Source organism: Scyliorhinus canicula, chromosome 3 (genome assembly GCF_902713615.1).
Source record: "Scyliorhinus canicula chromosome 3, sScyCan1.1, whole genome shotgun sequence".
Taxonomy (NCBI): Eukaryota; Metazoa; Chordata; class Chondrichthyes; order Carcharhiniformes; family Scyliorhinidae; genus Scyliorhinus; species Scyliorhinus canicula.
The window spans coordinates 132646851-132658154 of record NC_052148.1 but is presented as its reverse complement, the minus strand read 5'-3'; the positions used below and the strand labels follow the sequence as shown (position 1 = coordinate 132658154).

Below are 11304 nucleotides of genomic sequence, written 5' to 3'. Positions count from 1 at the left end.
AGTAAATGTCACAAAGGTATTGAATTTCTTGTTTGTTTCCAGGATAGTTTTCTGCAGCAAACTGTCCTTGAATCAACAGGGAGACATGTCATGTTAGATAGTAATCAGTAATGTGCTTGATGGGTCATAAACACTTATCTAATAGCAATCATAATATGATAGTGTTCAACCCAATGCTTGGAAGCAAGAGATGCAAATTCTGAATTGAGGCAAGGCTAATTCTAATGGGAAGAGACAGAAACGGTCCACTGCAAATGGGACAAATCTATTCATGTGACAGGAGGTCAAAGGGAGGTGCTCAAAACAAATTTTGATGTGATAAGGAACTAGTTTACATCCGTAAAAAGATAAAACCTCTACATGCCAAAAAATATAGCGCAGACATCTAAAAAGGTAAGGGGAGACTAAGACGAAAAAGTATGCAAATAAACAAAAAACAGAACAGATTCTGGAAATGGGAAAGATACAAACAACAGCAAAAGTGACAAAACAAATCATCACTACTGGAAGGAAGGATGAATAAAGTTGCAAGGGATATCAAATACAATGTTTTTTTGCAATTCAGCAGAGAGAGATCAGGAGCAAAGTAGACACCTTGAAACACAATAACATTGACATCGTCCGCCATTTCCCATTTTCATTGACATGTTGAATAATTTTGCATCAATATTTACAGCAGAGGAAGAAGTCTGCATGCCAAAATCCCAAATAATTTAATGCTGAATTAGAACAGGGATTCCCCAAAATTAATGTAACCAAAATAACAGTAACAAAGAAAACAACGGCCCGAAAGAATTACAAATCCCAGATGGTTTTCATCTAAGTGTTTAAAAGGTAGTAGGGGAAAACATTGAAGATGCCCTAACAATAGTCTATCAAAGGTTTCTTGACTGGGTTACGGTTCATTTTGAGTGAAAAATTACACATCGATCCACTGTTTGAAAAGGGTGAGAAAGTGAAACCAGAGAATGATAGACCGATTAGCCGAACAGGGAAAATAGTAAAACTGTAAATAAGAATAATGTCACTGAACACCTTGAAAATTTTCAGCTGATCAGAGAGCGTAGAGGTTGGCCCACGCCTGATGAGTTTGATTTACCTTTTTGATGTGGTGACAAGAGTTATTTATATGGACTTCCAGATAGCATTTGATAAAATCCCTCATGGTCCCTAACTTAATACTTAGCTAAAGTTGAAGCTCAGAGTATTGAAGGCAAATTATTGACCTGGTTAGGAAACTGACTAGGTGGATGTAGACAGAGTTGTGACAATGGGCAGGGAACCTAAGTGACCAGTGATGTCCCTAAGTGTTGCAATATGCCTTTAAGAAATAGCATCACTAGAATGTCATGTGATCCAGTCTCAGTTTCACTTAGGCCTGTGAGCAGAACATAGCACACACAGCTCTTCAAACTTTCTATCCTTGTATATATGTTCTCATGTGCCTATTCTAATTAGATGAATTTGCAACACGTTTATGTAATCCCTTCTGAACAATTGCTGTCTTTATATCATTATAAAAATACAACAGTAAAGATCTATGTTGGGGCCTCAACTAATCTTCATCACACACTTAAATGATGGGATAGAAACAATACATCCAAATATGCCTGCGCCAAATGGTTAAAAACTGTGACAAATACGGGCAGCACGGTTGTGCAGTGGGTTAGCCCTGCTGCCTCACGGCGCCAAGGTACCAGGTTCGATCCCGGCCCTGGGTCACTGTCCGTGTGGAGTTTGCACCTTCTCCCCATGTTTGCGTGGGTTTCGCCCTCACAACCCAAAGATGTGCAGGCTCAGTGGATGGCCAAGCTAAATTGCCCCTTAATTGGAAAAAATGAATTGGGTACTCTAAATTTATTTTTAAAAACTGTGACAAATGGATTGCAATGTAGGCAAACGTGAGGTCATCCACTTTGGCTTTAAAACGGATAACAGAACAGAATACTTTCAATATAGTAGAGGTACAAAGGACTTTGGGAGTCCAGGAACACAAATCATTAAGCTGTCATGAACAAAGTCTGTCCAACAGTTTGATGTAATATGCCAATACGTCAATGTAATTTAAGTAGTGTGTGGGTGAAGAACGGTAACATGTTTTCCGCTTTTGTGACTAGTTTGCTTTTCATTTTCAGCCATTGCTGCAGCAATGTGAAATAAAGAGAGAAATGTATAAACCGCACCCTGTCAGTACACAGCTTCTCCATTGGCACGGGCGGCGTAGTAGCATAGTTGCTTCACAGCCCCCGAGCCCCAGGTCCAATTCTCTGCTTGGGTCACTGTCTATGCGGAATCTGCACATTCTCCCCCCGTCTGCGTGGGTTTCCGCCAGGTGCTCCGGTTTCCTCCCACAGTCCAAAGATGTGCAGGTTAGATGGATTGGCCATGCTAAATTGCCCTTAGTATCCAAAGAGGTTAGGTGGGGTTACTGTGTTACGGAGATAGGGTGGTGGGTGGGCTTAGGTACAGTGTTCTTTCCAAGAGCCGGTGCAGACCCGATGGGCTGAGTGACCTCCTTCTGCACTGTAGATTCTATGATTTATCTTTGCCGCCTCATGGTGATGCACAGAAACTGGGTTCCAAGTGGCTCAACGCTAAAGCTTCCAGGAAACTTGGAGGAGATTTGGCCCCCAACCTGCAGTACACATGTGAACAACCCTGGCGCTCATGAACTAAAATCCCAGCTCCACTGTGTTGTGAATACCTCGGCAGAGTTGAAAGCGAGTAAGCCCTGATAAAAAAATCTGTACTTGAACCCAAAGGCAGCTTGATGTCTAAATATGCCATCTTTCCAGTAATTCCTTCAATCAAGGCAATGCCAAACATAGTGCTTTGCTATTCCTTCGGACCCAGCAGGGAGTTCAAGAGGAAGACCCTTACATTTTGGTGACCCAGGGTCTCCATAAAGTTTTCCCGGGCTTGAGTCTTGGACAGGACACTCCAGTTTGAGTGCAGAACATTAACACAACATGAGAGGCAGCCATTATGAGTGATACGTCCAACTCGATTGGGGTAGCGAATGGGTACTATGGGCTGTCTGGCAGGGGTAAGAAACCATTGTGTCCCACAAGTTGAGCAACCCCCGACTAGTAAGGTGTTGACCTGCAGGGTCCATCGGCTTCATTGGGTGTTTGGAGCCTCTGCTCAACAAGTGGATAAAATCTATTCCACGAGAAAAACAAGCAAAATTAATAAAAAGATGCCAACTATTTGATTGACAAGTTGGAATGTCAGGGCCAAATGCGCGAGGCTGACAGACAACTTACAGTGAGATAACTTGGGAAAGACATCTGTGATTGACATAGAACATGATATGCTGAACACTGACATTGTCTCCCTACAAGAGACCAGGCTCACCAAGAGTGGATCACTGAAAGAAAAACATTACACATTAATTCAGCAGGGGAAGAGCTGAGGGGAAATGCATGAAGAAGGTGTGGGCTTGGTTGCAAAGAACTCGATACTCTCAAATGATAGAACCCCCCCCACAAATGGTTCAGAATGTGTTCTCTCCATCAGCGTCAGTTAACTTCATCAGTATCTATACTCCAATGCTGTGCTCCACACGGAAGTGAAAGATTAGCTCCATGAGGAGCTTGTCACAGCTATCAGCAGGATCCCCAAGTCAGGACATCTTCACCTACTGGGGGATTTCAGTGCAAGAGATAGTGCAGAACATGAGGCATGGCCTTGCCACCTCGGACACTGTGGCCAGGGAAAAGCTAAATCAGAATCGAGAGGGACTAGTTTTGTTTTGTTGCTACTGCAAGCTTTGTGCAGCTAACATCTTTCAGAACAAATCATGCCACAAATTGTCCTGGAGACATCAAAGATCAGGGTACTGGCACCAGCTGAATCTGATAGTCACCAGATGTGACTCTGAACAGCATTCTTAACACATTCAGCTATTACAGCACTGGTTGTGATTCAGATCACTCACTGGTGTGCACCTGGATTAGGATGCAACACTCAATTTTTTTTTCACTCAAAGCACAAATTACATCCTGCTATCAATATCAGCCATTTTGCCTACCCCAATAAAAAACAGCAGTTCTTCAACTATTGAATAGCTGACCTCTGGCATTCCCACAGAGCGCAGAAGTGGAACAGAACATACTTCAAGACGCCATCTACTAACTGCACTCTCAATGAAAGGGAAGCAAGGGTACAAATATAATGATTGGCATTCAAGGCTAACATCACTTTGATGGAACTTGTCACTGATTACAAGAGATCTGAGTGAGGAGACGGAATATATTAAGATCTGCTTGAAGTAAAGGCCACAAGACTGCTAGGCAATGGCCAGATTGCCTAAGTATCCTTTGACACACGGCTCGGGGCATGTATGAAGGGATCAAAAAGGAACAGATCCATCAGCAAAGAAAATGGCTTCACTGTAAAGAAAGGCGGGGTGGTCATCACCAACTGCAACACACAATTGGAGAGACTGGTGGCACACTACTATGAGGTAGTTTTTCATTCTTGCGGACCGTGTAGAGGTGTTCCGCAAAGTGGTCACTCAATCCGCCCTGTTTTCTAAAAAGACATCAATAATAAAATATCTTTCAATCATTGTCCTGACAACTTTTCTTATCTTTTAATACCCAGACAGTGCTAAGAGATGATTAACAGAATCATGATCTGCCCACTCTGTCTATGCGTGCCGCATGTTTTGAGATATCCACATTATTACCCTCCACAACATAAGTGGTTATAGATCCTGTGCCATTTTCTTCCTCAGCCTCCTTCTCTTGTGCCAGGACAATCAGCACGGTAGAATTTCTGGATTTCAGTGTTTAGCTTTGCACGTGCGGGTGGAACAAGTTGCTGCAAATTTCACAGAGTAATTACATGAAAGTTGACATTTTCACAATCGAAAGTTGAAAGTTTCGCTATCATTACAACCAGAAAATCCAGGCAATTACGCTCCAACATACAACTAGTCTAGTTCTGTGTTGTTGACACATGAGCTTTCAAGACCACAATTTCATTTTTCATTTCTTAACGTGTGGGCTAATGGAGTTTGAAAGCTCTTTTTTTTTTTAAATCAACTATCTGGTGGCAAGTTAGCATTAATATCCAACTTGTTACTCACCCACAGTTCTGAATAGCCTAACACATTCAAACTATCCAAAATTACCTGTTTTAGAAACGCATCCTCCACAGTCATGAGAGTTTCAGACAAATATTTGTCATGCACACAACACAATCAGAGCAACAGATTGTTGTCTATTAGGAGATTTGAGCACCTGAGGCATGAGGAATGTCATGTACAAGTTATAACATTTTGTCTCTTAATTTGATATCTGAAGGACCTTATTGAAATTGCAGGTCCTAATTTATCTGGGTATCATGGATAGAACAATCCTACATCACAAAAGTCACATCCCATCCTCTGCAATGCCTGCGTCAGAAAAATAAGCCAATGCCCCTACAGGGATCCTATTATTTCACAAGCTGAAAAAGTAGTCACAGCTGAGCACCTCAGTAGAGCAGCATACATAGGTGGTACCTGAAATATCTAAAGTATGCTGTCTGCAAAATAAATTGTTTGGAGCAATCCTTCCGAGACAGGTGACTAGATTTTGTTTGAAACACACATGAATGTATCCCACAGATGTGGCTCCTATCCACATAAAAAGACAGTACCTGCTAATTGCAGAAAGATCTAACTTATATCAATGGCTTTCAAGGTCCCCCTCTTAATTGCAACAGACTGGATTTCTCTCATGTGAAACATGTAGGACAGGTGACAGTTATACAGGAGATCAAGGAGCAGTGCCAGTCTAAAGGGAATCCATTTGTTTTCCCCTTTATTTACTTTAGACCTAACATCTATTGCAGTCCTCATGAACAAACTGGAAGCTATAAAAGCAAATGGATTTTTATGCAGGATATGACTCCAGATTCAACATCCACTTAAAGGTAAATGAGAGACTAAATGAATGTGAATTTGATGCAGAAGGGAAAGTGGTGTTTTGTGAATTTTTTTCTTTGCTTTCTAACTTTTTAATTCTTCGGAGAGCAGTCTTACCCTGCTGCAATAGAAGCTACAAGGAAGAGAGCTATTTGGTAAATAGCGGGTAAGGTCGGGTAAGTAGTAACTACTTTTATCGCTTATATTTTTTTAAGGTCTTTTTGTGGTTTACAGTTTGCACGGGCTAGATTTTGTAGTAATGAGGACCAGGAAAGGAGAGCCTTAGAGTATTATCTGATATTAAGCATCTTCCAATGGTTTAATTTAAAGGGGTAACACATGGCAAGGAGCTCAAAGCCACGGTGTGCTCCTCGTGCTGAATGTGGGAAGTGGGAACATTTCTAACCAGCATGCGTGGAGGATGCATCTCCAGCTGCAGCGGCGGCTGGGGTGGAGAGCATTGTGAATAGCACATATAGAGAGGTGGTCATACCGCAGGCTCAGACCCACAGGCAGGAAGGGAATGGGTGACCACCAGGAAGAGCAAGAGGACTAGGCAGGCAGGGCAGCAATCTCCTGTGGCCATTCCACTGCAAAACAGATAGATCGCTTAGGATACTGTTGAGGGGAATGGCCTCTCAGCGGAAAGCAGCAACAGACAAATTCATGGTGCTGTGGTTGGGTCTGCTGCATAGGGAGGAGTAAACTGTGTGGGAATGTAATATTAAAGAGGATTCAATTGAAAGGGAATAGGCAGGTGTTACTGTGGCCACTCCAGCAATGCATGTTGCCTCACTGGTGCGGAAGTCAAGGATGTCTCGGAGCAGTTACAGGATATCCTGGAGGGGGTGAACAGCTGTGGTACACATTAGTACAAATGTTTTAGGTTTTAAAAAAAAAGGGATTAGGTCCTTAATACAGAAAATAGAGAGTTAGGAAGGAAGTTGAAAAGTAGACCTTAAAAGGTAGTGATCTCAAGGTTACTACCAGTGCCATGTGCTAGTCAGAGTAGAAGTAGCATGACGTATCGGATGAATGTGTGGCTGAAGAGACACTGCGAGGGGGAGGGTTTCCGATTCCTGTGACATTGGGACCAGTTCTGGCGGAGATGGGACCAGTACAAACTGGATGCATTACACTTGGGCAATATCGGGACTGATATCCGCGTGGGAGTATTTGCTAGGGTGGCTGGTTGAAACAAAAATGGCAAGAGGATGGGAACCTATGCAAGGAGTCAGAGGAGGTGGAAACACGGGCAAGAACAAGATACAGAAAGAGGAAGAAGAAAAATTATGGGCAGAGAAACCAAGGGCCAGAAACAGACAGTGCCACAGTGAAAAATAGTGTTTAAAAGACAAGCTTGAAGGCTTTGTGCCTTAACGCGAGGAGCATTCGCAATAAAGTGGATAAATTAATCACGCAAATAGATGTACGCTGCTATGATATAGTTGAGATTATGGAGATATAGCTGCTGGGTGACCAGGGATGGGAACTGGACATCCAGGGGTATTCAGTATCTAGGAAGGACAGACAAAAATAAAAAGGTGGTGGGAGTTGGATTGCTGGTTAAAGAGGCAATTAACATAATAATGAGGAAAGAGTTTTGCACAAATGATGTGGAATCTGTATGGGTAATGCTGAGAAACACTAAATGGTAAAAAACGTTAGTGGAGGGTTGTATATAGATCCCCAAATTGCAGTGGTGATGTTGGGAATGGCATTAAACAGGGAATTAGAGACGCATGTGATAAGGGAACATCTGTAATTATGGGTGACTTTAATCTTCATATAGATTGGGCAATACCGTAGAGGAATTCCTGCGGAGTACACGGAATGGTTTTTTGGACCAATACATTGAGGAACCAACAAAGAACAGGCCATCCTAGGCCGGGGAATTTGCAATCAGAAAGGAACAATTGGCAATCTAGTTGTGCGAGACATCCTGGGGATGAGCAACCATAATATGATAGAAATTTTCATCAAGATGGAAGAGCGACGAAGTGAGACTAGGGTCCTGAATCTTAATAAAGGAAACTACGTTGGTATAAGGAGCGAGTTGGCTATGATGTATTGGATGTATTAATGGGGTGACAGTGGATGGGCAGTGGCTGAACATTCAAAGAGCGCATGGGCGAACTGCAACAATTGTTAATTCTTGTCTAGCATGAAAGTCAAACGGGAAAGATGGACAAACCATGAGTTTCAAGAGATAGTATTGGATCCAAGGAAGAGGCATACAGTGTGGCCAGGAGAAACAACATACCTGCGGATTGGGAGCAGTTTGGAATTGAGCAAAGGAGGACCAATGGATTGATTAAGAAGAGGAAACTAGAATGCGGGAGTAAACTTACAGAGAACATAAAACTGACTGTAAAAGTTTCTATAGGTAAGTGAAGAGAAAAAGATTGAAGATAAATGTAAGCCCCTTACAGTCAGAAACAGGGGAATTTATAATGGAGAACAAAGAATTGGCTGACCAACTAAATTCTACTTTGGTCATGTCTCCACAAAGGAGGTCACAAATAACATACCAGAAATGTTGGGGAACTGTTAGTGAGAGGAAGAACTGAAGGAAGTCAGTATTAGTAGAGAAATGGTGTTGGGGGGCTTGATGGGATTGAAGGTGAATAAATCCCCAAGGCCTGATCATCTACACCCCAGAGTACTTAAGGAAGTGACCCTAGAAATAGTGAATGCATTGGTAGTCATCTTCCAAGATTCCATAGGCAATGGAACAGTTCCTACAGATTGAAGGGTAGCTAATGTAACCTCACTATTTAAAAAGGAGGTAGAGAGAAAACAGGGAATTGTAGACCAGTGAGCCTGACGTCAGTAGTGGGGAAAATGCTAGAGTCCATCATCAAGGCTTTTATAGCAGAGCACTTGGAAAACAGTGGTAGAATCGGACAGAGTCAGCATTGATTTACGAAAAGGAAATGGTGCTCAACAAATCTACTGGAATTCTTCAGGGATGTAACTGGTAGAGTTGATGAGGGGGAGCCAGTGATTTGGTTTATTTGGACTTTCAGAAGGCTTTCAACAAATTCTCACATAAGAGATTAGCATGTAAAAATAAAGTATATGGGATTGTGGGTCGTGTATTAAGGTGGATAGAAACTTGGTTTACAGACAGGAAACAAAGAATAGGAATAACCAGATCTTTTTCTGAATGGTAGGCAGTGACTAGTGTGGTATCGCAGGGATCAGTGCTAGGATCTCAGCTATTTACAATACATATCAACGATTTGGACACAAGACTGGATGGAAGGGTGAGCTGTGAGGAGGATGCAGAGATGGTTCAGTGTAATTTGGACAAGTTGAGTGAGTGGGCAAATACATGACAGATGCAGTATAATGTGGATAAATGTTAGGTTATCCACTTTGGTAGCAAAAATGAGGAAGATTATCTGAATGGCTAGAACTTGAGAGGGGAATGTACAGTGAGACCCGAGTGTCCTTGTACACCTGTCACTGAAAATAAGCATTCAATGCAACAGGAAGTAAAAGGTGGCAAATAGTATGTAGGGCTTCATAGCGAGATTAATCGAATACAGGAGCAAGGATGAGTTGCTGCAGTTATACAAGGCACTGGTGAGACCACAACTCTAATAGCGTGTGCAGTTTTGGGCTCCTTATCTGAGGAAGGATATTCTTGCGATAGATGGAGTGCAGCGAAGGTGACCAGGCTGATTCCTGGAATGGGGGGGTTAAGTCAGACAGGATTAGATTCGCTGGAGTTTAGAAGGATGAAGGGGGTCTCATAGAAACCTATATAATTCTAATAGGACTAGACAGGGTAGATGCAGGAAGGATGTTCCCAATAGTGGGGGTGTCCAGAACCAGGGGTAGTCTAAAGAAATGGGGTAAACCATTTAGGGCTAAGGTGAGGAGAAATTTCTTCACCAGAGTGGTAAACCTGTGGAATTGTCTACCACAGGAAGCAGGGGGCTTCCTGCAGGGGTCACTTCTCGAGGGCCTTTCTGACAGGAGTTTCTCTTCAGTATGAAGACACCACATTAAAAACAGCTTGATGCAAGCTCCATTAGAATCCACCCAAAATGTTCCGTCAGTGTAACAGTGTTATGCCTAGCTTCAGGCTGACGCCAGGAACCATTATCATACTGCACAACCTAATTAATGTCATTGCACCACATAGAGTAAGACTTGTAACCATCAGGTCAATGGATGCAGTACAAATTTTCCAACCATTAAAACGACATGCTCTTGTGCCAGGAGCAAGATCGATTAAATTTACTTTTAATATGCAGGAGATTCTGATAATGGTTTTTATTTTGCTCACTGCAGACTTAGGTCCTCTGATTTTGTAAGATAAGTGGAAAGGGAAATTTGAGGCTAAAAGAGAATTTGACACTGGCAGCGAACACAAACAGGAATCTGAAATTCGTCTTTCGGCACAAAAGTTGTAAGAGATGGAAGGGGGGGGGGGGGGGGGGGGGTCATTAGTGCCCAAAAATGGACCGACACATGGAGCAGAATGCATGGTTGGGTACCAAATGAGTACTTTGCATCTGTCTTTACCAAGGAAGAAGATACAGCCAAAGAGAAAATGAAAGAGGAGCTGACGGGCTCGAGCTATCAGAAAGACTGACTGTACTTAAAGTTGATAAGTTCACAGGACTGGATGGGATACATCTGAGGATGCTGAAGAAAGTAAGGATAGAAATTGTGCAGCCAAAGGCCAGAATCTTTCAATCCTCCTTAGAAACGGGGATGGACTGGAGAATTGTAAATATTACACCCTTGTTCAAAAAAAGGATACGAGGATAAAATCAGCAACTACGGGCCGGTCAGTGTAACACCAGTGGTGGCAAAGCTTTTAGGCGTAATATTCCAGGACAAATAAAGTCACTTGGACAAGCGTGGATTAACTAAGGAGAGCCAGCATGGATTTGTTAACGGCAAATTATGTTAAATGTTGTTTGGTGAATAGCAAAGAGGGTTGTTGAGATCTACATGGACTTCCAAAAAAGTTTGATAAATTGCCATTTAAAGGGCTTGCCAGCAAAGGTGAAGCTTGTGAAATGAAATAGACAGCAGCAGCATGGATACAAAGTTAGCGAACAGAGAGGAGAAAGAGCAATGAACAATTGTTTGTCCAACTGGACTAAGGTGCAGAGTGAGATTCCCTAAGTGTTCCCCAGGGGTCGGGACTGGCACACTGATTTTCTTGATGTAAATTAATGACGAGGCTTGGATATTCAGGGCACAACTTTAAAATTTGCGGATGACACAAAACCTGGGTATTGTGAATAGGAAAGTAAAACCTAAAAAAGACATCGAGAGGCTGGTGGAATAAGCGGGCACCAGCATAAATTTGGACTCTCTTGTGGGATTAAAAGTGGCACAAAAGTTGTGAACAGATTTAC

General features: G+C 42.4%; 1 protein-coding gene across 13 annotated transcripts in view; it reads right to left on the bottom strand.

The window, feature by feature from the left end:
• The window catches only part of apbb2b (amyloid beta (A4) precursor protein-binding, family B, member 2b), a 407406-nt gene that overhangs the window by 166634 nt on the left and 229468 nt on the right, over positions 1-11304 (bottom strand). The window lies entirely within an intron of this gene.